We start from the raw sequence: 27202 nt of genomic DNA, 5'->3' as shown, positions 1-27202 counted from the left end.
CAAAGCTGAGTCTGGGTGGCCAGTGGCTTCAGGGATGCAGCCCAGGCATTGCCCCTTGGCTCAAGGGAGGAATAACACACGGGAGTGGCGGGAGCCAGCTCCTGTCTCTGGTTCCAGGTACGGTTCTCTGCTCTCAGCCCCTGACACGCACTGGAAGGGCTGACACTTCTGTGACCTTCCTTTCCAGCTCCTTCAGAGAATCACAGAATGAATTAGGTTGGAAAGACCTCTGGGAGCATGGAGTCCAACCCATGACCAAACATCACCCTGTCAGCTAGACCACGGCACTGAGTGCCACGACCAGTCTTTTCTTAAACACCTGCAGGGATGGTGACTGCACCACCTCCCTGGGCAGCCCATTCCAACATCTAATCGCCCTTTCTTCGCGAAGATTCCTCCTCATGTCCGACCTAAATCTCCCACCATAGTTTTAGACTGCGTCCTCTTGTGCTGTCACTGGTAACCTAGAAAAGATCGACCCTCACCTGGCTACAGCCTCCTTTCCCGGCTGTGGAGAGCGATAAGGTCACCCTTAAGCCTCCTCTTGTCCAGGCTGAACAAGGCCAGCTCTCTCGGCCGCTGCTCACAGGCCATGCGCTGCACACCTTCAGCAGCCCCGCTGCGCTTCTTCCTTACCCGCTTCCCGCTCGCTCTCCGGGCGGGGGGCGGCTCTGCCGGCGCAGCTGGCAGGAAGGCCCGGCGCGGGCAGGGAGGGAAGGGGAAGAGGCGGGGCCTGGAGCCCAGCAGTGTCAATAATACAATAGGGCTCTTGTGCGGCCGCCGCCGCCGGAGGAGGAGCGGGCCGTGCTGCGGGCGCGCCGAGCAGCCGGCACGCAGGGCGGGAGCCGCCGCCGGCCACGGGCCCGGGCGGGCGGGCGGGGGCGATGCGCGCCGGCGCGGGACGGCACCAGCAGCACCCGCAGCAGGAGCCGCCGCCGCGGCGGGAGCGCCAGCCCTGACGGCCGCGGCCGCCCACGGCAGCGAGCAGGGCAGGAGGAGGAGGCGGCGGCGGCGCGCCGGGCCGGGCCGGCGGCGGGAGGTGAGCGCGGCCCGGGCTGCCCGCATGGAGGCGGGGCGGGGGGCGGGCGCCGGGGCCGCCGCGCCGGGCCTGTGCGGGGGAGGCGCCGGGCCTGCGGCGGCGGCGTTTGGCGCCAAGGCCGGGCAGGAGGGAAGAGGAGGAGGAGGAAGCGGCGGCGAGCGCGGGGAGGCGGCGGGCGCCGCGGGTACGTGGGGCAGCGGCGGAGAGCGCGCGGAGCCGCGCCGGGGGCGGCGGGCGGGCAGCCCGTCCGCTGTGGGCGCTGCGGCCCCGGCCGCGTCCGGAGGGAAAAGTTGCGGCGGCTCCGGAGCCGGGCGGGAGCTGCGCCCGCGGCGGGCGGCAGGGGCCGGGCGACCCCCGGGCAAGCGCCCTTTTGTTCGCCGCAGCCCGGAGAGGCGGCGACCCGGCGGTGCCCGAGCCGGCGGGGCCCTGCGGAGCGCGGCTGGGCGTGGCTGGCGGGCGGGCAGACAGACAGACAGACAGCCGGGCGCTTGTCCGCCGCCGAGCACCGCTCCGCCGGTATGTCGAGGAACTTGCTAGAACTGAGTTTGACAATGAAGCGCTAGCGCAGCCCTCCCGCCCGGCCGCGCAGACAAGGTAAGTTTTTCGCGGAGCGGCGGGGGAGGATGTGGCCCCAGTGCCCCCTGTGCCTGTGGGCAGAGGAGCGGCAAGGTCCCGACTTCACTTCTCCGGATCAAACCTTCCTCCCTGGCGGGGTGTTTGCTCTAATGCCGTTCCTCGTTCTGCAAAGGCATGGCTTCGCTCTGCGGGTGTACCGCGACCGGTGTGGTTAGCGGCTGGGCATGTAGAAAAAGTAACACTTGCGAATAACAATAATGGGATGATTAATGGCAGAATTTGGTACCGGGAACCCTAAAATGCATCTTAACAGGCAAATAGCCACCACTTTTTTCTGTCTTTTAACTAGAGTTATTTTATAAAAAGCATTTGTAGTTACTTGAGGAGTTCAGCTATTGTTTGCGAATTGTAATAAGTACCTGTGTATTTTTATTAAAATATCACTAAATTTGTGCTGTACTTCAAAGCCCTATGGTTTTTTTCATGCTCGAGAGGAAAGGGATAGTAAGGACAACATCTAAGTGTGATTAAAAAATCTTCAATTAGTACACTCTAGATACTTGAAAACTGTTGTGCCTCTCTGTTAATGTTAAAGAGCCTTTGCACTAAAACTGAAAAATTAAGAGAATATATTAAGAGAAATATATTTTTTCCTGGTGCTTGCAAGATGCTTAATCAGCAGCTGACTTTTTACATCAGGTTAGTGCTTGTTGTGGGCTGTTCTGTACAGCATCTCGAGCACACCTGCTCGTCTCTGCACAGTGAGACTGAATCTTAGTGATGGTTAGAGAGCTGGCTTGGAAATGTGAGAGCCTTAGGCTGGAAAGGTCGACCTGGATGAAGGCACGTTTGCATAACTTTCAAGCTTGCCACAGAGTTCCTTAAGGAGACATCAGAAAAGTCTTTACCTGCACTTACCAATAGGAGAAAATGCCATTTGAAGTCTCTTTAGTTAAGAATGTACCTTTTCAAAGTAAAAGCAAATTATTACTTCTAGAATCTAAAGTTTGTATTGTTTGGTTTTTCTTTTTTAACTGAACTTCTGACCTCTTTTCAGACTAGACATGACATGCCTTGTTTTTATTGCAGAGAGGAGGAGAAGAAAGCTTTATTTGCAAAACTTGGACTTTAGATGCAGTAAAAGTAATCAAAGAACTGTTTCTGTTACCTGCCCCTCCTTTGATGTTTCCTCTTTCTAGGTTCCTTTTGCAGGAGAAGCCTCCCTCCCCCAGCGAGAAAAATTCCTCTGAGTTGGGTCTGACTGTAGGTCTTTTTTGTTATATTTGTGTTACGTACGTGTAGCAGATACCCACAGAGGTTTGCTAGGGAGCTGATCTAGGAACATATGCAGTGGCATTTATTGGCAAGGATGTATGTTCATTTGGGATCTCATTAAAACCATGAAAATCTGCTGTGGATATAAGAGCCTGGAATGGATAGATAGTGTAGTGTTAGAATAAACCCAGCTGTTTTCTTCTCTGTGATTCTGTGGGCTTCCTCTCAGTGGCTGACAATCAGGAAGTTTGTGTTTGGGTTTTGTTGGGATACCTGGGATTGTTGTGGGCTTTTTGTTTTGTTTTTTAAAATATACATACTTTTTATAGACCTGGATGATTTGCTTATGGCGACAAACTTATATGACACCTTCTTATCTACAAATTAGTGTTATTTTTACCTGTACAGTTTTATATGTATATACACATAGGCAGAGACACACGTGTGCATGGTCACTGTAGTAGCTACCACATGCTGTAGGGCATTTTCCCCAAGATCTTGCTGCAGCTGGTCTGGGGGATGTCTTGGCTGGTGACCTCAACTCCTGGCTAGTGTGTTGACAGGTGTCCAACACCATGGTGAAAATGGCTGGATTTGTTAGATATGATGGGGAGAAGTGAAGCTAAACCCTGTACAAGCTGACTTGAGTTTGAGACACTCCTACAGTGTTCTCTGTGGTCTATTTAGGTAGCTTATTTCAATCTTTGTAATTAATTTCTCACTGTTGTGTCCCAGTGGGTGAGAAGCGGGGCATGGTGCCTGCATATTTTTGGTTAGCTTAGCAAAACATGGGCTGCATCTGGAGAAGAAATGTGCACTCATTTCTGTAGTGCATCTTTTATCATCCATGGATGGAAATGTGAAGTAAACATCTGTTTCTGTGGTTTATCTTTCTCATTAAATCCCTAGAAGTCTCCTTCAGAAATTGGTATGTGCTTTGGGGGGCTATTACTTGGATGGGTTTGATGGTGCAGTGTTGTGCCCACTCTTCAGAAAATATCAGGCAATTTCATAGCAAAGAATGTTGTATTCAACTGAAATTTAAAAGTTAAATATTAACTTTTTAGTTAAAAGGTTAAATATAAGTATCATTCTCTCAATGCATTTTATAACGAAAACTTTACTGTTTTGTCTAGATCAGTGGTAGTGTTATGTTTTGGTTGGTGACTTTTTTCATTTATGGACATAAATGGAGGGAGGCAGGACTTGCTATTTGCACATGCTGCTTAATCTCTCCACTCCCACAATTTTTGTGGGAGCTATAGCTAAGGGAACTCGGGGGCTTTTGAATTCTATGGAGAGGGGAACCTCTGAAGTTGTGTGGTATTTCTCTTTTCTGAAGATTTGAAGTGCCTTTAACACTCGAGGCTTCATGTAATTGGAGACATAAATACAATTTTTACATACTTTACTTAAAATGGAAACTAACAAGTTAATAATAGCTCTTATCGAGGGTATTTATGTAATGGAACCCAACAGATGCTATTTGCATCTTGAAGAGCTGATGTACAAAATGTTATGTCAAGGCCCTGGCAGGTTTTGTGCTGCTGGAGGCTGGGTCAGGTGGGAGTGGGAGATGCTGGAGATTTGGAGGGCTTGATGGCACCTCTGAAAAGTGAGATAACTGTATGAAATTTTGCATTTTAGCACATAATTTACTTTAATCTAATGCTGCTAATAAAAATAACAGAGTTTTGATTTGAGAATTGATTTCTTTTATGTTTATTCATGTTAAATGATCAATTACACCTGTCACTTCAAAAGTACTTCTCTTTATGCTATTTTGTAGCTACAACTACACGTCTGATGTTCAGAGCCCTTAAAAATTGTGTCTGTAGATACTATTTTAGTAATTTTAAACTTGTTTTGACTACAAGAAGGTATTTGGAAAACACGTTTCAGAAATACAATGTGACAAACCAGATGTTGCCCTCTGTGGAGAGCTGCTGGTGTAATTACCAAGCGCCTCCCTGCTTCCCTGGGCTGTTCACTCTTTCCTATTCATTTGCTTCCAAACTACCCTTCTCTGGGTACTTGACATCTGAACTTTCCCAACATCTAATATCATATTTCAGTGTGTAGGAGACCAAGAATTTGGGGATTAGATGCATGATCTTGGACCTAAGGAAAGCTCCTGCATTTGTAGAGCTGTAATGAGGCTTTACTTGGATTTAAAGGAATGGAAGAGACCCCGAGCTGTGAGCATGACTGCGGAGGCTCCACTGGCACTTGCTTAGTCGCCCTCTTCACAGAAGCAGGAGGAGGTGGGAGGATAAGCTCGTGACTGCTGATGCTATTTATTTTAACTTTCTCCTGGGTTAAATACTGGAATGCTTGCCTTAGCTTGTTAAACTTTGTTTGAAAACTTTGGAGTGCTATTCTTCTTCAAAGTACACCTGTTACAGCATTAAGAGCTGTGTTGCTTGATTATTGAATTCAATGGTGAGCATATCGTGTCGTTAATGTCTCTTTGTGTTCTAATTAGAGCTCTAGGAGATGTTAAAGAACAGGTTTATACACATGCCTGACTGGTTGCTAAACTGAATATGCTTGTCACACAGTCTTGAGGGAATTATGTATTATTTTGCAAATCTACTGCTCTGGGATTCTCCCAGCCTCCTTTGTTTCCTTTTTCCTTTTTTTTCCCCACCTTGTTCTAAAAAGTTCTTGCTTGAATGTTTTCAGAGGGTCTGGCTTATCTGCTCCTGACTGTTGATAGCCTTTGTTGGTGAAAAGCTCAGGCTCTTGTTGCTGTCCTGGAGAACAGTTTCATGCCTGTACAAGTGGTTTGGTGCACAGCAGGTCCAACAGCTTCCGAGGGTTAGCACAGTGCAGTGGGTGAGTAGAGACTGGGATTCCTGAGATCATCCAAAGGAAGGGGTGCTGCAAAGTGAAACAACTGACCAGGAACATTTATTGCAAGTAGTTAATTATGTGTGACTGTGTTATGAAGAGTTTTCCTAGCTGTGTTTTATATTTTCAGGTGGTTCTTGCTGTTGGGTTGATGACAATAGTGAGAGGAGAGCTGTATGGGAGAAGTTCTGCCTGGCTGCTGTCTTTTAACTGTGCTATGTAATTTATCATGTAATACTGAATTGCTGAAGTTCTTTAAATCTGTAGATAAATCATGGATTTGCTACAAGTGTTAGACAAGAGTTACTGTAACATGGCTGTTCACAAGCCCTTGAAAACCATAACTATAAACTTTCATTCATACCACTTAAACATGTAAGTCTTGGTTTAACAAACCAGGCAGTATTTAAGTTTCTATAGACTGTGGTGGTATTGAGCAAATTACTACTTTTAGTGTGCAAATATTTAAATCTTCCCCTACATATCAAATATAGCAGAATAAAATGGTAGCATTTTCTCTCTGCTGACATGTCAGAAAACCTGACATCTTGAGCCACTGGATACACAAGTGTGTAGGAGAAATGTGTGCCCTGTCAAAGGAGGAAACAAATGTCCCTAGTGGGACTCCTTGTGTTGTTCAATTCTCTTCATTTGTTCTGCTTTTAACTGCTTGCATTTATTTAATGTTCTATCAGTGTTAATTTGCAGGCTTTGATATTAAAGTGACTGTAGAGGACTCATCATAGGAGACAGTGCCCTTGTCCTGCCCAGGTTTTGGCTTTAATGAAAAAACAAGCCAACCAAAGACCTTGTGGAGCTGAAATACTCAGTGTGTGAGTGCATTAGAGACACACAGGAAAATGTTAGGCTCAGCAATTATCTGGCCAGGAGGAGCCTCAGCAGAGAGGTAGGACTAATACCTCTCCCACTTTTATTAATACTTAGATAGAAAGAGCAGTAATAAAGTGGTGCTTCTCTTCCTGCTTTCATGTTAATAGACTCTTTTCCCAGCAGGAAAATAGTGACTGAAATAGTGATAACGAGTGATTACTCTGCAGTGCAATGTAAACTTGTTGGATGTTTGATAGGAGGGAGGAAAAAAATGCTCATTTCAAGTTATATTCACAGATAACAGCTTTTTATGTTAGCTTTTTGTTTGAGGGTGTTTTTTCTTTTCAAGATCTGCTGACTGGAGCTTTGAAAAAGGAGGGGGTGCTGGTTCAGTGTTGCTGCTATGCTTTGACATCGTTAACCTTGTTTGGGAGAGTTCTAGCAACTCTTTGGCTTGGGCCTAATTCAAGAACAGTTGTGTTCTTCTACAAAAATCAAATTGCCTGTCATTTAAGTAACTGAAAGGGTGATACTTAAACCTGATAATGAAGTTGCAGTCTTCCTTATGTTAACAATGTAATCATTTCCACTGTAGCATGAAATGAGCAATCTTAAGTAGTAAGTGAAGCATTTTGCTTGACAAATTTGAACTTGCAGCTCTGCAGCAGAACGTGCTAAGAGTGAGGGAAGAACAAAAAAGTTGATCTTAATATAAGATACATGTTTATGAACAATATTGTAATGGGTGTTGGCATACCTAGGAAGTAAAATTCACCACTTCTTCTGGTACAGATTCTTCTTTGGAAGATATTTTTTCAAAATATTATGCCTGTATAACAGATACTAATTTTCTTCACTTTCTTTGGTTAGTGCTTGTTCACTTTTTTGGGCCAAAAAGGAAAAAGATGAAAAAACCTGTGGGATGAAATAATTCATTATTTTTATATAAATAGAAAAGATGCAAAATTATTTTGTATGCCCTTTGCAACTGGTATCCATAAATTCAGGTGGTTTCATTTTCATTCTTGTAGTTTTGTACTTTTTAATGTATCATACTGTAATTTCCAGTGATATTTTATGAAAATTGTGAAACTTGTTCTTTATATTCAGGTATTTTTCAGATACCTAAGTTTGCTGAAGTTAGTAGTAAACATATTTTTGATTCAAATACTTACGTATTTAAATATATAGCTAATGTAAAAGAGTTTATTTAAAATGGCAACTGAATGAGATTTTGCCAGTGACTGGCAGGTTACATTCATGTGTGTTTCTGCAATTTTGATGGAGATCTGACTTAACTTATTTGGTTGTATACACCTATACAGAGACAGAATATCTGTGGTATAATGCTGTAGAAAATGAAACTCTGCCCTGAGCTCCATGAAAAAGGAGGTTAAACTTTGTGTCAGTACTTAGTATTCATAGTAGTCTTTCCTCTCTTGCTTAAAAATGAATACATACGGATCTGATGCATGATGTTTTCATTTTTCTTCCTCTGTAAATGCCATGAAATTTCAGAAGGTGGAACATAAGTTATTAGAAAGCTTACACTCCTGCCAATCAGCTCAGTATCAGTCAGAACCCTGTGACTCCCATTACATGGATTAATTTGGCTTAAGTGCTGTCTTAGATCCTTTGTTTGGCATCTTCTGTGTACTTGTTCTAGATTTTCAGAAGCTTCTGTATGTAACAGCAAACAGGGATGTGTATTAATTTAGATTACTGAAATCTAGTAGCTTTTGCAGGTGCCATTTCATTCTCTTATTAAGATTATTGAACTTTTTTTTCTGTGTTCACTTCTGTGTGCTTGACTTGTACATTTGAATTAGTCCATTTTTTAAGTATGAATGGGTTATAAGTTAGAGAAAAAAGTCTGAAGAAACTTAAGGGTTAAAGTGAAGCCTCAATTGCAGATGGGAACTTGAATGTGATTTGTAGTTCTTACTTATCTCTCTTAGCCATCCATGTCTGATGCCTTTGTAGTCTCCCTTTGGCTATCCCTTTTTCCTTATTATTGGAGAAAACAGTGTTTCCAGTGAGTGTCTCTCAGTCTTCTTGGGATCCTGTAAATCATCTAGGTAAAATTAAATTTGTCTCCTGTACCAGACTACAGACAGTATAAACTTCCATATTATTTGCAATCAACCTGAAAGTATTTTGGCAGACTTGTTGGTTTATTAATTTTTTTTTTTTGGTGTAAGTTTGCTCACTTTGATAAAGGGGTCCTTTTCCTTCATCAATGTTTTTTTTGTGAGGTTTTATTTTTTGTGGTTGATACATTTGTGGGAATTTACATATATGTATGTACAAAAGCATCATGCGCTGCAAATTCAAGCTGTATTTTTAAAAATTCATTAAAAGAAGTGTTTGTGATATAAAACTTTTTTTCCTGGTGAATGCTGATATTGGTGTGATGACTATTTAGCTAGTGTTTAGCAAAAAACTCTTCTGGGTTATGCCTGGTAGGTAAATTTTGCTTGTTTAAGGTGGTTAAATCTGTACCTTTGACTTAAACATATCATGGGCAATTGTGTTTACTTTGGTACAGATAATAAGAGTGTTTTGAAAGAAACTTGCTTTTATATAGGGAGGAACTGCTAGAAAAAGTGAGACAGTGGCAAAGCATTGATTTAGTGGAGTAACTTTTAAAACATTTGAATTCATCCTGGCTACTTGTATCAAACCCTTTTTCAAGCATTTGCTACCCTAAGGTAATTTTTTTGTCAAAATGCTTTTTTTTCTTTACCCCTTTAAATAATTTTTGGGAATCTATCCTAAGCTCATTCTATCATAGAAGTTAGCTTTCATAATGGTTTGAAGGTTTTCTCTAGTGAACTCTTATCATCCAACTGGCCATGTACACCTGATTCTGAAGTAGTGTTAGTGTCAGCCTTTGCACAAGGGCTGTGCAATTTGCACCAGATTCACTCCTGTACCAGATTCCTTTGGCCATAACAAAGTGTCTTTAGATCTATCTTTTAGGGGCTTTAATGTCACATTAGGGTACTCTATGTCACCTCTTCCTGTTTGTGGTCTCTTATAGGTTCATAGGGATTTAATCAGTCAGAATTGTGGATTTAACTGCATGATGTCAATTTTCAAAGGAGAAAAAGCTCAACTCCTTTGCTTCTGCTTTTGAGCTTTCCAGGTCTGTCAGGATTATAGAGGTTTTTGTGCTTCAGGTAAGCAGAAGTAATGTAAAACTCTAAGTGAGAAAACCTATTAAGGCAAGTTTTCTCTCTTTTTTTTTTTTTTTTTTTTTTTTTTTTTTTTTTTATGCCAGTGTATTGTGAAGGGCAGTGTTACCTGCTGTCCTTGAAACTAGTGGGAGCTCAAGCATAATGGCATGAGATGGGAGGATTACCAAGTCTAGTTTTATCCCTTGTTAAACAGTATCAGAAGTTTTGCCTCCATAAAGGCAACAGCTTTGTATAGTGGAAATCTTATGCTAATAAACTACAAGAAATCAGAAAGGTCTAAATATTGTCAAAATATTTTAGACAATTTTATTAAAAGTTTTTTCCTTTTGATAGTAAGTTTTTTGAGTGCTATAAAAAGAGAATAGTTTTCTTGCATTGCAACTTAGTCTTGCAATCCCTCACCCTTTGCCAATATATTTGCATCAGAATACTTTAAGAAGAAATAAACTCAGTTTTGTCACTTAGGAATTTTGCTCACAAATTCATCAGATAAATGTTTTGCTAATTTCTGGCTTTGTTTTGGTACTGACTTTAATTCCCACTGACTCCACCAAGACCAAAGTTTCCCTGCTTGTTTCTCAGGGCTTGTCATGTGTTTTGTCTGAGTGAGAATGACTTTGGAAAAGGATTGACACAAATTTCTTCTTCATAGCAGTAAAAAAAAAACCAAAAAAAACCAAAACAACACAACCCTTTCCAACCATTTAAGATCATCTTCAAGGAAGAAGACATATTTGGTGGCTGCTATGGGATTTGCAGCCACTGAGGATGAAGTTGATGAAGTCTTGTTTACTGTGTTTTAGTGTCTGCTGCTTCATTAATCGTCACTTGATCGTGCTCCAAGCCTTGTGTTTTTGTGGTCTAAGTGCAAAGCTTGGGTGCTTTATTTATTTATGCAGTTTCTTTGCAGGGGAAGGTGGCAGTTTAAGTGCTGGTGTGATGTCTGACTGTGAAAGAATGAAAAGGCTTTCCTTATGAAAAGTCACAAATACCTATGTCCAAAATTTGATAAAGGGTGTCAAAAGTACTTTAAGTCATTGTGATAATCAAGTGAAGTTAACTCTGTTACTTTTTCTTACCCCCTTTTTCTCTGGCAGCTGTCATTCAGTTAAATACTGACTAAATGATTTTATGTGAGGTGAGCTGTTTGAGAGCCCCTTAAGGGCCAGGAATATTCGGTATATCTACATTACTCATTACTCAAATTCCACATATCTGGAGTGGTTGAAGACACTCGCAAGAGTGTGCTCTGTAGCCTTTCTGAATCTCTGTGTTGTGCACTGGTGAGCATCACAACTTAATGTATCCAGAATGTATCTTTTCTTGCTGTCATCCAGTTGTGAGATAGCTTTCCTCCTGTAATCCAGGCATAAATTATTCTCACTCTTTTTGTTTGTAGTTCCTTTTTTTTCCTATTTGCATTGATGAGGATTGTAACAGAGGCTCAGTGGGCTCATTTGTTGTGTAAAAGCAAGTGGTGGTTTTAGCCATGAATTCCTCCTGACACTCCTCAGCAACTGGTGGTTGGTCATCCTGCAAGTAAATGGTTAAAGCAAAATATCACAGCATGGATAGGAAATATTTGCACAGAGTGGTCTTGTGGTGAAGTGATGAGAATGACCATAGGTGCTTAAGTGCTTTGGGTAGGCAGCAGCAGAGTTGTGCAGTGGAAAGGTTTTGAGGGAAAGGGAGAAAGCATTGGGGCAGACTCTTGGTGGACAGGAGAGGAATGCTGGGAAGAAACTAAGGACAGCTTTTGCAGGTGTGGCAACTTCTGATGCTTTATGTGATGCTGAATTTGATGCTTGAGGAGTGCATGTGAGGAGAGGAGGAAGAAAGGTCCAAGCATGTATCTGATTCCTGAAGGTATCCATTTACAGGACTGCAAATCAGTAGTTGAATCTGTGAGAAGAGAGATTTCTGGCATCATTCCTTATTGGTGTGTTAGCTGGCTGTCTTGAACATGCTGGACACTTTGAAGCCCACTGTAAAGACCTTTCAATTTGCTGCATGGGGAGTTAAAACCTTGTGGGGTTTGCTGTTTCTTTTTCCAGAGCTCTAGCTTGAATGTACTGGAGTGCACAGTTCAGTATTACTCCAAAGTTTAAGTATGTCCCTTCATATTTTATAGTCATTCTGTGGAGGATCCACATGCTGTTTTTAGCATTTGTGACTCTCTTGTGTATGTGGTGGGGTCATGGGACTTGCTGTGGAGAATATGGAAGTGGCATAGCTGTGCCATCAGAATTACTGTACTTTAGAAGTTCTCACACTTAAATAGTTTTGGTTTTTTTTATATTTTAAGCTGTCCACTAAAGGTCCCTAGCTATGTACAAATATAGTTGCATTTAATAGTAGAATTTGGCTATGGAAAAAGATGCTTCTAGGTCATCTAGATTATTGCTTCTGAAATGTTTGATTGAGCCTCCCTTCAGAAAATAGCATAGAACAGTACAGCCATCACTCAGTTACAGGAAATGCACACGAGCACATCTGTTTGGTACAGGAGGTAGAAGTCAAATGACGTGGGTTGATACTTAAAACCCAACTGGCCGGCATGTGGCTGTGGCTAACAGCAGGACATGTAATGTTCTCCTTCCTCAAGAACTGCATTTGTTTTGCACCAGATCCTCATAAATAGCTTGTTTTTGTTGCTCTGTCTCATAGACCTGTTTTTCAGTTCCTGGTAGTTGGAAGTGCCAAAATACTTTTGTTATTTCTGACTGTACCCGATTCCAGGCTTTGTGGATCAGGAAGCCTCCTGCCAGTTTCCTATGTTTTTATCTCAGTTTAGATCTTGTAGTGCAGCCTTCTGCCCCATGCATTTGTATTATCTTTCTGCTACATTCCTCTGTGTTGAGGTGCCATCCTGCTGCAGGGAATACCCACTCTTCAGAGAGAGAGATGCATTCTGCACCAGGCTGAAGTAACACATCTCCTTAACATTTCATCCTGCAAAAGAGGAGCAGGGATCTGAGCTGCTGTGCACTAACTGTCCTTGCATGCAGCTGTACAGCATAGCATCTGTCAGGAAAATATATGTATATCTGTATTCCTCAGTCTCTGGTGTAGGTAAGAGAGATGGACTGGTGGAATAGCTGCCTGGGATTGCTTAGCTCTCACCAGCATGTAGTGATACGCATTCTGTGGAGTAGCTGATGCACAGTACTTGCTGCTCCACAGTCTTCATGGTGAGGTGCAGTCCTCAGTGCAAACAGTCCCAACAAACCTCTTTGTGCAGTGCTCTTTATGCTCAAGTCCCATTTATTGTTGCCTTGCCCTCCGGCTGGGTTGAGAAGAGCTGAGCTCTGCTGAGCATGTTGTGTTGGCAGTGCAGCAGCCAGGACTCTTGTCCAATCTTTGTTTAAACGTCAAGAGCTGCAGCCTCCAATCCTCCCCCTGGGGACATGGGTCAGTAATTCTGACTCTCAGGATGTTTCTTTAATGCTAAGCCTAAACTTTTTTTTTTTTTTTTTCCTTCAATTTATCCCATTACATTTCTTCTCTTACAGACCCAGACTTTTGTCTGACTAATTCTGGTCTGCTACCTGTATATGACGAATGTAAACAACTTTGCATCTTAAAGTACGTGTTTATGTTACTATTAGTAGCTTTTCCCTGTAAGGGCAATTTTTTCAGCATGACTCAGTTTTTTGCATGTATATGTTACTTACATTGTATAGCAATTATTTTTAAGTAATCGATAAGATGTTGAGTGTTTGGCAGAATGGTTGGCACTACACACAAGCCAAATAGCTGCTGTGTTGGGTCACCATCTGGGTGCCTGGGGCCCAGGACTTCAGAGCATTTCATAAAATGTCTTGATGTTACTTGTTAGTTGCCTTATGAAACCTATCCTTCTAGACATCCTGCTGCATTGTTTGTCTGAAAGTGGGGTAAGCCGCTGTGGGAAATTGTTTTCCCAGCAAGTTTTAATTGGTTGCTGGGAATTACTAAATCACTGGCTGCTATTAAGAATAGGCTTGTTGGTGCGTAAAGGTGTCATGAAATAGTTTTGTGACAGTGGAAAGAAGTGAAGGTGCTAGAGAGTTGCAGGCTGGACTAAATGCTTTCAGTATCTGATCTATCTTAAGGTGAGTTGGACTATCTTTAGATTTTTACAATGAAATTTTGAATTTATACTGAATTACTTGGTTGGCTAAGCCAATGTGGAAGAGAGATAAAAATCAAGAAGCTGCAGAGTACTCACTGTAGTCAGGACTGTTTAGAAGCTTGTGAAGAAGAATAACAAATCAGTTTATTACAAGCAAAAGTCTAACACTGTTTGTACAAAGACTTTGTAGGGATTTTACAGGACTTTTCTTAAAGCTTACTGACTTTTTCTTTTCTACCTCTAGTCCTTGTAGGATAAGTATTGCCTGGAAGTAGCTCTTTAGTTAAATATGATGGATACTGTTTTGGTATTTGGATACTTATTCTGTTACGATTTTTTCAGAACTATAAGAGAGAAAGTACCATTACCTTCCTGTTTCATAATATATATATAATATTAAAAACTATTGGCTTTATTTCTTTTGCTGTCTGGGTAGTATTTTTTAAGAGATCTGTGTGATGTTTACTGGTAGTCCATGGGGAGCTGTCTGTATGTGCTAGATATCTGAAACAGTCTGTAAAAAACCCCAGGAAATTATAAAATTATTTTCTAATACCTTTCTCACCTAAGAAGTGGGATTATTTATGGAGATGTGAAACATCACAAGACCAGCTTTCTAATTCAGTTTTGAAAGTGATTTGTGATGATGCAAGTTATCAGGCAATCCATATTATCAGAAGCTAGCTAAGGAAGCATGGATTAGCTGAAATGCTCACAGCAATGTTTGTAGCTGCTGAGAAAACTGAGAGGATAATTACTAATTAGTTTCAAACAAGACAGGTGAATTAATAATTGCAATTAATGATGTGGGTGAAGGACTTCATTCATTCAATACTTGAATCAAGCTGGGTGGAGCTGCATGTCTACTTGAGAAGATGCTTTGAACTCAGATTTACTTTGTCAGATTGGAGAAGGAGTCTGGAAGTTGGATGGGGCTGAGCAGGGCGTGGAGGCAGCTCTGTGGCATAAAGGTTTGGCTGCATGCCTGCAGGCTGGGAGCAATGGATCCCAGCAGCAATAACTGCTCACAGCCAGGACTTGAGACAGCAGTCATGATAATGCAAAAGCAAATGCATTGGAGTTTATATGTAGGGTTATTATCTACAGATCATGTGACAGTAAAGGATATTTTTCTGTAAAGAGAGAATATAATTTTCTGTGTAGGGAAAGAGTCAGATGGGAGGCTTTGTCCAGGACATCACAGCTTTATACTGGTTTTATGTGTCAGCCCTGGAAGAGGGTGGTGGACATAAGCAATTAGAAGAATCAGAAATGTAGACAATATCCTAAAAGCAGAGGGTGAAAGAACTGGATTTTATTTAGTCTGCAGAAAAGACAAGGACCTACTGACAAGAGAGTTAAGCTGGTGTTCAAACTGTGTCAAGAAGAAAGAGATGAGATCATCAGGGTCCAGTGCTGGGAGAGACCTGGTAAAGGCTTGAGCAGCATGGGGAAAGGTGTGCTTAAAGTGCTGGGATAAATTTGGTGGCAATAAGGGTCACACAGCATGGAAGGGGCTTCCCTGGAGAGGCTGAGGAGCATCTGTTATGCAGAGTCTAAGTTCTTAGTTTTACCTGGCTGTACTTTTTCAGGACCCTTTTTTCTGTGACCATCTCTCTTTTTGCAAATGGTAGCACAGCATGTGGGATGGTTGATGAGAAAAGCACAAAGCTCTATTTTCTACCAGTCCAATTCTTGTTTTGGTGGCTTAGCTGTTGGTAAGCACTGTGGTAAATTACAAAGAGAGCAATAATATAACAGTAGTGATAACTACAAAAATAGATCTGTGTTCCAAGTGGCCTTCTGTTGTTATAAGTTGTATTTTAAGAAATAAATCTTGCTGATGCTTTTTTCCCTGGTGACACTTAGTTTCCAGGCAGTATTTATGAAAAGCTACTGTGCATTTCTGAGTTTGTTTTGTGTATCTATGCTGTCCTTTAGTTCTTATAATTTTTTTCTGTTTCTTGACGCCATGTTTCTGTTGTGGGCCATTACTTTTTCAAATGCACCTGGAAAGTAAGAGTTAAGTCTGTTGGCAGTCTGTGTGGAGGGGAGGGTGAGCATCTTCTGTGCATTCTTTACCCTGCTCCTGAACTTGCTGCTGACAGGGAGGTTGGTATTCTTCCATTTTTTTTAATCTATTAGGGAAGAACCCCTGATCATTGATTTGAGGTGACTTAATTTAGTGTTTCTCAATCAATATGTTAAGACCACTCTTAGAACAAGGAGGGGGGAAATAGTATTTTGTGGGAGAAACTGTATTTTTGATCCCATTTAGTATATTTGTTCATGATGGTGAAATAGGTAAAGTTGGGAGTGAGGTTTATGACTGTATACTGTAAAGATTAGAGAAAGAAAAAAAATTTTAGTTGAACCTTCCAGCGTTTCAGAGTTCATCTTTTCATTTGACTGAGCAAATAAACGTGTTTTTAATGAAGAGTTCAAAAATATATTAGTTTTGTGGTTCAGCTGGGAGGCAAAAGCTGTGGTTTTGTTCACACTTAAAAGTTGTAGGCTGTGTTGCATTTTAATGATGCCATTTGAGCTGCCACAACCAGGGCTTTGCTTGTGTTTCTATGGAAAACTTATATTAAATGGGTTCAATCGGGACATTAAAGAATTATCCCATAATGAAGTATGTCATAAGAAAAATTCATTCTAAGTCTTGTTTTGAAAGCTTAGCCAGCCATTTATTAATTATTTACTGATTTTCTTCACTTGCCCTCCCTCCCCCAGTGCATTTTGTGAGTGAGGCTCTTGGCATTTCTTAGCTGGAGGGTAGAGACAGAGTACCAGGTGGGGTAGTAGCAGGCAGAGCAGCAGGGGGCTGTTAAAGGGAGCCCCTCTGGTCACCCCCACTCCCTGTGTGCCAGGTGTTTCTGCTGCCCCTGAGCTGGCTTTTCACAGACCCTGTGGATTGCTCTGGGCCATGTGTGTGGTGGTTGGTGGTGGTGGTGGCAGAGTGTGTCTGCTTATCTCAAGTTAAAAACCCAACCCACATAGTGTGATTCATGTTTCAACAACCTTGGCTCTGGTACTGCTTTGATCTACAGATATTCTTGTGTTGCTCAAAGTTAATTGCTTAATGTGGGGTATAGCCAGAAAATGTCAGGAAAATGGGAAGAAGAATTTAGGAAGATTTAAAAAAACAAAACAAAAGAACAACCCCAACCAACCAAGCACCTCTGTTGCTCCCCTGAAAAAAAAAACCAACAAAACCCAACAAACAAACAAAACACCAAACACACAAACACAAAAGATGCCCAAAAATGAAACTTCAAATCAAAGAGAATTAGTAGAGCCAAAACTTCAAAATTTTGCATAGTCAGCATACAGAAGCTGTAATATATTATGTGTTCCCCCTCTGCCCCCCAAATTGTAAGGAAATGTTTTCCTTTGATGCCACAGCCTAAGTTGAGCAACAATAGTTGTAATAAGTAATGGGATCTGTGCCACTCCTCAGTGGATGGGTGGTTGTATCTTTCTTGTACTCCAGATGGGTGGAGGAGTGCAGATGCTTGAGTATGGTGCTGACACTTTGGCCAGAAACTGCCTTATTTCAGTTAGAAAAACATTGTTATATCCCCCTTTTAAATTCTTTTTCTTCTTGCAGGGTCTGCAGTTATCACTTCCTTGGGTTTTGCAGGCATTTTTGCTCTCTAATACTTTCTTCCACAGCTCATAGCTGTCCTGTTTTTGTTAACTTTTTGCTCCGAGGCATGGGGTGGACTGCCTGCTGGGACAGCCCCTGGTGGGGCTGCTGACATCTCTGAGGAGTGCTGCAACTCATCTCTTGGGTGTGACGGCTTTAATGCCTTTGCCATGTGCATTACAATGGGGCACAAAACATACATGTGCATGATCCTGCAGGAGGGAATGTGGGCACTTGGTGGAGGGAAAAAATTCCTTCTATTCCCATATTTAATGTTGCTCAAGGCTCAGGACTAGATTAAAAAGGGCGAGTAAGCAGAATCCCTGCCAGGGAAGCTAAGCTATTCAGGATTATCAAGGAGAGGTCTGGAGGAATGTCGTGAGGAATTAAATCAGGAGCCACATGGAGCTCTCCCTCTATGCTTATTTTATTTGCCCTCCTATGAATTTCTAAGCATGTGTGGTTTATAGAAGAAGACCCTCTTGAATGAAGAAAGCATCAGTGTATAAGCAGAAATCAATACCTTAAGCCAGTTGAATAAGTGTGCATCTATCTGAATATGTTTATTGAAGTGTTTTTATTCCAAAACAGGATAGAGAAAATACTAATTAAAATTTCATTTTGTTGATAAAGTTGGTTCCCATTCATGTTAAAAGGATGGCAAAATCTACTTTGAGAATATTCTTATGAATTTGTTTTTAGCTTATTGCATTTCTATCATAGTATGTGCACATATAGCTGATACATTTCATTTTTCTATGTATCAAATGAGAATTGTGGAATTTAAGGCTTTATATTCTGGGCATATAATTTGCTTGGGAAAGTTGCAATAAAAATAAAATGCAACCTTCACTTACTTGCCAAAAATTAAATTGTAGCTCAGACATGAAATGCCTGATGTCACTCCTTCTACCTTTCATTTTTTTAGGAGCTTGTGATGTGATCAGCTGAAGTGAAAACATCTACCTCATGACCTGGCATGTAAGTGAAGGAGGAACTGATACTTAAAAATAAATAAATAAATGTGTGTGTTGGTGTTTACAATGTGTAAATTGAATCTATATACCTTCAACTTTCAGATATCACCTTTTAAATGAAAGCTTTCTGAATTTTAAAGGAATATAAAGTCTTTTAAAGGGGAGGAAGTCGTAAAAGAAGCTGTTAACAGTAACATTTCAGCCTGCAGGATTCCTTAATAATCTCAGTTAAAATCTCTCTTATGTATCCCATAATGCTTAAAATGCTGGTAGGCATAGATGGAATAATTTTTACCTTACCTCAATATTTACATGTGCTGCTTCTACTCCTTTTTCTTCCCTGCTTCTTTTCTTGATATAAATTCTGATAGTTGTGATGAATGCATACTACACATGGTGATACCCTTCTTAAAATTAAATACTCTGCTTGTGCAGAAGATTTAGATTCTTGATATTCTCAAGATACTTCATAGTGTACTTTCTGCAGCTTTGTGACACTTCTATTTTATTCCCTTAAGTAAGCAAAAATATTTCAATCCTCTGCAGAGGCATTTTTAGATTTTTTCTTTTTGTCTGCCCATTCTACTTTTCTTTTATGTGGCTTAGAGGATTAAAGTGCAGTCAATGCTTTGAGGGGCCAATGTCAGCAGTGAGCTGAGTGTTCCTAATTGGTGCCAACACCTGTCCCTCATTATGAAGCCTTGTTCAAGCTGTCCGGTGAACCGAGGTAACCGGTCTCCCTTGCATGTCTCTAATGTGATTATAAAGCCCTCTCCTCATGCAAGTTTTATTACTTATTCAACTTTTGGACTGATGTGGAAAGTGAAGCTAAACTGAGCCATTTGGCTGGCTACCAAAGATCATAAGGAGTGGTAAAGAGAAGGGATTCACCTATCTTAATTTCAAGAATTTTAGTTGAAAGCTTGTTTCTGTTTTGACTGTTTTTTGTTTTTTTTTTTAAGGGGGGGAAGAGCAGAACTGTTTTTTTAGGTTTTTTTTCTTCATTTTCAGCATCAAATACTCTGAATTTAGAGACCAGATCTACAGACTCCAACTGAGCTGTGAACATCTGAGTGCAGCTGCTATTGTGCATAACCCATTGATTTTCTGCAAATAGAGCTTTGGCCTTGACTACTCTTGCACCATTGCTTTGTCTTCGAGGGGTCAGGGCTTAGCAATTCTTTTCTACACAAAACCAGCGTCAGCCTCTCCTCCCACCTGATTCTGTACTGTTAGCAGAGCTACAATGCATTGTGCTTTGCCATTGCAGTTGGAAAAGATGACCTCAGACAGATTTCACCAATGAAGTTAATGGCTCAGATCAGATGGATCACTATCATGTTTGGGCTTTACAGGCAAAAGTTTAAGCATGGTTATATCTTTCTGAGTGGTTTAAGTAAGTTTTAAAGCATTTAGCTTGCAGAATTCAAGTGTGCAGCAATACAGTGCTGGCTGGAGGTTTTGGATTATTTCCTTATGAGGAGGAGAGAGACAGAATAACTTCAGATGTGTATCTTGGAAAGGTTTGAGATAATAAACCTGTAAGAATCACATGAGAGCACTGTTAGTTACCCAGATTTGGAAAACTGTAAGAATAAATGAAAGTGGAGTGGATTCTTAAACTTGAGACATGGAATTGGAAGTCTAGTTATTAAAGGGGTTGGATCTCTGCAGAACAGAAGAGAACCCAAAAGAAAATCCCAAGTGAATAAGGCCTAAAGATGGCTGTATTTGTACAACTCTTTATTTAATTTCTTCTTAAAGAAGAAAAACTAAAAATCAACAACTCAAATATACTAGGAATGATCTAGTCTTTTACTTAATTATTTTGATCAGAATAGTTTTGTAAACTGCAATCAACAAACTTTAAGGGCAATAGTATATCAAGTGTCAGAATCTCTGCTGACTGTGCTTATCACAATCAAACCTCTGCAATATGCCATAGCATGGAGTTTCTCAAAGTCATTTTGTGCATAATGAGGTGTTTTTTTTTTCCCTTCACTTAATTAAGTTTCTTTTTAATTTTTTTTTCCTTGTCTCCTGGGCCATGAGAGGCTATGAGTAGTTGCTTTGTTCTGTTGCTTCTCTTTGCCACTTAAAACAGATCTCCCCTCTTCTTCATCCTCCTTTCACAATAGTCTCAGTCTACTTCATCTCTTACCCTTAAGCCATGACAAACTTTTCTTAGGGCTGTAGTTGGGGGTTTGCATTTTGCAAATACTGCTCCCATGGTCTTGAGGGAGCTGGAAGATACTGCCTTGCACTTAGCCTGAATGAGTGATACACTAATGTTGCTCATCCATAAAGCTTTCCCTGTACCGCTGAGTGGGAGTAGCAAATGAAACCAGACAGGCTTGTGTCAGTGCTTGTCACTGCTGCTCTTGGGCCTTCCCAGAAAGATGCTTCTCTTTCATCAATGTGCTGTTCTCCTCCTACACTAGTTTGCTACAGGTGGTTTGGGAATGTCCAAGTATGGTATTTTAAGAGACATTCAATTAATGTGTGTGTTTTCATTGTCTTCAGACCTACAAGTGTCTCACAGATGCTGTGGTGTGACTGTATATGTATTAACTGGAAACCATAGTCAATGCTGGGATAGGCCAGCAGAACTCTGACTCACTGGCAGGGGTGTCTGAGGGAGCAGCTTCACATGCCTGATCTGTGATTTGCTCCCAGATCACAGCTCCTGTGTGAAGATCCAGTCACTTTTGGTGTTGCAGTGCTGGGGAGGTGGATGGCCAGGGTCTGGGGTGGCTTTATTCTGCCCCAGTCAAGTGCAGCCTTGATTGTGCCTTCTCTCCTTTGCAGAGCCCCTGGTAACTGGTACAGCTGCAGTCTGCCCCATGTCCTGCAGCTGGGTGAGGTAAGAGCCTGCAGAGAAGGCAGCTTCTTTACAGGACTGTGAAAACCTCCCTGACCCGGTGGAGTTGCATGTACAAAACGTAACATCTGCTGGTTTTGCATTGCATCATGGAGTCTTAAGAGTGATGCTGCTGTGAAGGTGGTTTGGTTTGTTTTGTTCAGTTTCATAGTTGTGCTTTCAGTTGGAACCTTTTTTTCTATTTCTCAGCAGAGATTTTAATGCTGCTCTTGACAGCATGGGATCTAATTGCAGCAGCTGCAGCATTTTGTAGCTCTTGACCTATGAATAAAAATGGTGGAACACCTACCCATTTCCATGGCTTGTAGACATTTTCATTCTTGCCAGTAGAGGAGTGCAGAGTGGACAAGATACCTGTTTTGGAAGCAGACTCATTACCTCACACCTTGGCAGCTTTGGAAGGTCAGCTGTGATAGTTCCTTATCCTCAGGGGGTGATCTCATCTGCTTTCAGAGTCCACCCATTCAAGTCCCCATGTTCTTTGTGAACCACCTTGTGGGTTGGCACCTTTTCTCCTATGCCAAAAAAGCCACCTGCATCAGCTTCAACACAGCTTGAGAAGGACATGTTTTCTACTAGGAGCAGTAGAATAGTGATGGTCTAGTCTTACTCATTTAAATCTTGTTTATTTCCGCAGAACAGATAAGGAAGGAGGAATTTAGAGGACTGTTAATGGTCAGTCCCAATCAATGTGTCCCCTCATTAAAAAATATTAAAGTATTTTGGCTTCATTTGGCCATTTGATGAGAAATTGAACCTTACCTGGTTTTCAGAATGTATTTCTTGACTGTTTTCCCAAACAAGATGTGACATTTTTGAAACCTTGGGCAAATAGAATCATCCTTTCCTATTTTCAGGATAGCATCAGCCCCAGTGGACAAGTCTTATTTAGTTATTGCTGCAACTCATGTTATGACAGAGAAAAAAATCCTTTTTTTTTGCCTCTACTTTGTACATAAAAATGGACAAACATCAGTTGACCACATTATCTCTTTCATAATGTTTTTCCCCAGCTCAGTTTGGTGATATAGAGAAACCTGGAGTGGTATTTATTTTTATAAATCTTTTTAAAATTTATCTCTTTGAAAGACCCTCTGTGTCCTTTGTTGTGCTGTATATTATAGATTGTAGTACATAACATTAATCTAATTGACCAGACATTAAAATGAATTTAAAATCATTAGCTATTAGGACAGATTTTTTTTTTTTGTCTCTTCGAAGGGTTCTTTAAACTAGAAAGTATTTTAAGAAACCTAATATTAGCTATTTTCTAATGCTGTGATGTTTTAACATGGAGAATCAAAATACTAATGCAGTTGCATATATATGTGTTGTATGAAATGCTAGAAAATGTAGTAGAAAGTTAGTATTCAACCAGAGATTTGCAATATTCCAAATACTGTTTAGAGTTCTGGCTGTGACAGTACATTCCCTTTAATTGTTCCTACCCAATGATCCCCAGTGCACTCTTTATATTTGAGGAAAACTTTAGCATCCAGATTGTTTATTTCAGCTTGTAAATGACAGCCATTTCTTGTCAGATAAGGAAAGAAATTATCAACCTAATGTTTCCTGAAGGAAAATATTTGTGTTCTTGCTTTCTTTGACTAGAGTATGAAGATGCATATTGATGTTTTCTGCATTTTACAACCCTTCAGGATTTGTGGGTGATGCAAAATTTGGTTAGATTCTTTAAAGCATTATAAGCAAGGAAAAAACGAGTCAAAACAGATATTAAGTGCAGGCTGCTGTTGTTGATTATTTTATTTGAGATTTGAAAAGAACAAAGCAAGAACAGTGAAACCTACTTTAATATATTTATTAGCAAGTACAAAACAATTAAATTATTATTTTAAGCAATTGTTTTGTAGGATATAAGAAATTTTGCCTATGCTATTAATTGAAAAGTTGTTTTTCATGATCCCAAATAGTGCATACATTTCTAGATCCTTCCTTCTTTGATAATATCCTAGCTGCAATACTGGTTCCTGCACCTGTATTTTGTCATGAAAGCATGCATAAGTACAGCTGAAGTACAGAAAAAGATACAAGTGGGCAACTGCTGGCAGCATCAGGCAGAGGGTACAAACTGGGGCTTCACTTGAACTAGTCTAATACTGGCTATTGCTTAATTTTTTGATTAAGTAGTGACACTTTTTTGTCCCTGTCTGGCCCCTCCCTGCAGTTTCATCACTGTGCAACAGCAGAACAATACTTAGTGCATCACAGGGATTTTTTCTGATTTTTCTTCTGTTTGTTTCCACATGTGCATCAGCGGGAAGGGCAGTGAGTGGCAAGGTCACAGAATATGTGCTTGGGAGACCTGGGTGCAGCTGCCTGCTGATGCCGCAGGCTCCAGCGTGATGTATGGCTGCTCTGCACTGCAGCTCTGAAATGTCAGGGCTTTCAGTGCTTGCTTAATATGAGCTTATCATGAGGGTAGATATGGTGAAGACTGAAAAACACTTAGAGCCAAGGTAACGTGAATCATACCAGTTCTTAAAATAGAAAGCCCCAGCTAAGCGCGCAGAGGTTTGTCTGCTCAGTCGTATTGGTGAAGCTGCTCCTGTTTCTCACCAGTGCTTGGCATGCCCATCACTGCAGTCTCCTTGCAGACACAGGGCATGAGGCAGTCTTTGGGTGTCAAACCTCCTGGGCAGCCAGCCCCTTGTTTGCCCAGCTTAGCATGGGGTGGATAGGATGACCTATTCCAGTCCATTTTTGTAGCAGTGCATCACATCAGTCTTTATTCAAGGCAGACATTGTCCTTGGCTTTGTTCAGTGGGCTTTGTGGGGTTTTCTTTTCTTCTTTTGTCCCTTGGTTCTTGAATGTTTTGGTATTAAGTCAGCTATGAGTTATCTTCTGAGGAAGCCCTATAAACAGGCAGAACATGATCGATAATTGCATTTCCCCAGCTAAGGGCTCTTCTGAGGCAATGATCTTCCTAAGCATGAGTAACTGGGGTCGGTGCTTTTCCATGGCACTTGGTGCAGGTGCAGTTAAAGGCTGTGAGCTGGCCCTTGCCTCCTGGGTGTTTCCTTCAGGGATCAATTAGCTGCTGTGTTCTGTCCAACAGCCAACAAGAGACAGTTTATGTGATGTTGAGCAGAGGAAGTGAGAGCTATAGTGGCATCCCTCTGTTACAATGTCCTGCTGGACACACTCAGCAGATGTTGCTTGTGTTCAATATCACTGTGACTTTCCTGTTGGGAACTTGTTCCTCATTTCAGCATGCTGGGGACTTCCTTGCTTCCCCAGGGAGGGACCTACAGCAGCAAGATGGACCTGGCTGGGGTGGGCAGGCACAGTACCTTGCTGAGGGCCATGACTCCCTTTCTGAGGGATGCACTCTTATTTTAGCCTTTTCCCTGCCTGGGAGTGATGCCAGGAGGAGGGTAAGAGGGAATGGGAGGTGGGTGTGAGGAGTTGTACCAGGCTGCAGCCAGGCAGACACACTTCAGGCATGTAAGTGTGGTGATGCCAGGCAGCACCAGACTGGCTGTGGTTCTAGGGAAGACAGTGATTAGTTTCTTTTTTTATTTTATATTAAAAGCAGAGTTGCATTCAAATACAATATGGTGTTTTGAAGGAAATAATTTTGTGTGTCCAAATCTCTGCTACTGCTTTAGGAAAATGATAGTCCTGTTAATAAACAGCTGGTATTGAACTGGTGTTGTGTTCAGGGATAGAAAATTGATGATGAGGACTGAAGCAGAGAGTATCTCAGAACCACATATACAGTCGTGCTATTTGCTTGAATTAATGACAGTCTGATGTTGTATATTTTTGTTTTAATTGACTCTGCCCAGAATCAGTATTGTCTTTGGGATGCTAGTGCTAAAACTGTGTTTAATGGACAGAAATGTCAGCCTGGCCCACCTGGCTGTTCTGGGTACAGGCCAACATGTGTAGCTTGCCTCAAAGATGAAACTAAGGCTGCTCAGTCACTGCTGAGTGCCAGGAAAGCACTGGGAAGACACTGGAGTTTAATTTCTTTGTAGAACTCTTGGAGAGTTTCTACTGAGGTAATGGTGACATTGCATGTATTGCTGGTGATTTGTTCTTCTGAGGATTTCTGGTTTTTAACAAGCTGCTTGATGTGAGGCAATTTAGAAGGCCTCTGGTGTAAATCTGCTCCCCTGCCCTCGCAGTGGATCAATGCATGGATGTGGTACCAGAAATTAAAAACTGTACTTCTGTTTTCAAGGTAAGAAAGTTACTTGGAGTGTGCTGTATTTTATTGTGTCATCAAAGTGTGTTATAAATATGAAGTAGCATCACTTACCCTCTTTTTGTACGTGGAAGGCAAAGTGATGGTCATTAAATACTTTGCACTAGACTGAGTGATGGATCATCATGGTAGAAGGGCACATGAAATGATGTCAGGGTTCCCTTTTGGCCCATAATACATAACAAATGTGTGTGTGTGATTATATTTGGGATTTCTTCATCCTAGTTTTATGATCTATCAGATGACTTCAGTCCAGAATTTAACAATTAAAAAAAAAAAAAATTCAGGGGATAAGTCATGTTGGAATATGATATTTTGGACCTTTTTTCCTTCTTATTTTTAAACCTACAGTAGCTTTGAGGCAGCTGCCAAGTTACTTTCTATAAAGAGGTAATGTACAAGGAAGACAGAGTTTGAGACTCTTGTTGCTACTGCATTTCATATAGACCCATGTTATTAGCTAGATTCCTGTAATGTGCACTTCCTTGCTTGCTACAATTATTTATTGCCTAATGACTAAGCACATGCTGGTACTGCTGCTTCTAAAAAGTGCATCTTTATTAGAATGCTGATGCATTCCTCCTTTGTTGAATTACATACTATTATGTTAATCAAGTCTTAGTATGAAATAGTAGCAAGAAATATTTTATTTTGTGGTGGGCCCAGAATAATCTTCACAAAATACTTCATTGTTTTATAATGAAGTTAAATAAATTAGTTAGGAGAGGCTAGGATAGATGTGGTCACTCTATTATGGACTACTTGAGTAGAGTAGGAGTATACTACAAATTTTTAAGAATTTTCTGGTTAGAGTGAAATAAAAAAAGCAATCACAGAATAGTTAAGGTTGCTACTTTGTTTGCTGAACATCCTCTTCTGTGAATTGTTTAACCTTTCCAACCTTTTCAGTGTAGCAAATATTACTACACTGGGTTCTAAGTGAGTATTTTTTCCAGTTACTGTAGCCTTTTCGTGAGATTGAATAGGTTATTAAAAATAATAATAATAAACCCAAACACAAGTGATCACTCTTCCTCTAGTTATTTGAAAGGTTGTATTAACTCTATTCATATTTCATAATTTCCCTGGCAGTTGACTATGAAATCTGACCTATTTAAATGGTTTTACTGTACTCCATTTCCTGGAGACCTTTCAAGATAATTTGCTTCCTAATCTAAATTTAACAGTTACATAAACCACATTTTGGAGACTTGGAAATTGCTACCTACTGCCTCTGCCTTTTTTTTCTGTAGACAAGCCATATTGTAAAAATGTAAGTACAGAATTCTAATCTGAAATTTGCATGTAGCCTGTCATTGGGTTTTCATACATAGATACTGTTTTTCTTTTGAATAAAATAAAGTAGGTTACTTTTTGTCCCACTTGAAAATTTCCATAGTGTTGTGGCCAATTCCATTTTTATCAGGCTATTTTAAGATGTGAAGAAGTAAAATCTCACAGATCTAAGATACGCTTACTTAATAGTTTCTTGAATTTTCTGGTTCTGTTTTTTCAATCTCTGTAGGTCCTAGCAGGTACTGGGTAGGGTATGGATGTGTTTAACCTTTGTCT

General features: G+C 41.0%; 1 protein-coding gene across 13 annotated transcripts in view; it reads left to right on the top strand.

The window, feature by feature from the left end:
* The first annotated feature begins 865 nt into the window (after positions 1–865).
* Positions 866–27202, top strand: part of JADE3 (jade family PHD finger 3) — a 62896-nt gene continuing 36559 nt past the window's right edge. The window contains exons 1-3 of one of the 13 annotated variants that reach the window (XM_079331118.1): positions 905–1039; positions 18469–18521; positions 21326–21380. The gene's annotated coding sequence lies outside the window, so the exon portion shown is untranslated. Of the gene's footprint in view, positions 1040–1118; positions 1224–1523; positions 1638–9622; positions 9757–13303; positions 13360–18468; positions 18522–21325; positions 21381–21492; positions 21519–27202 lie in introns of those variants that run through there. The other 12 variants (XM_079331122.1, XM_079331123.1, XM_079331125.1 and 9 more) reach the window with 12 other exon arrangements.

Source organism: Erithacus rubecula, assembly GCF_903797595.1.
Source record: "Erithacus rubecula genome assembly, chromosome: 1".
In the NCBI taxonomy this organism is placed as follows: domain Eukaryota; kingdom Metazoa; phylum Chordata; class Aves; order Passeriformes; family Muscicapidae; genus Erithacus; species Erithacus rubecula.
The sequence above is the reverse complement of the archived record's forward strand: the minus strand, read 5'-3'. Positions and strand labels throughout refer to the sequence as shown.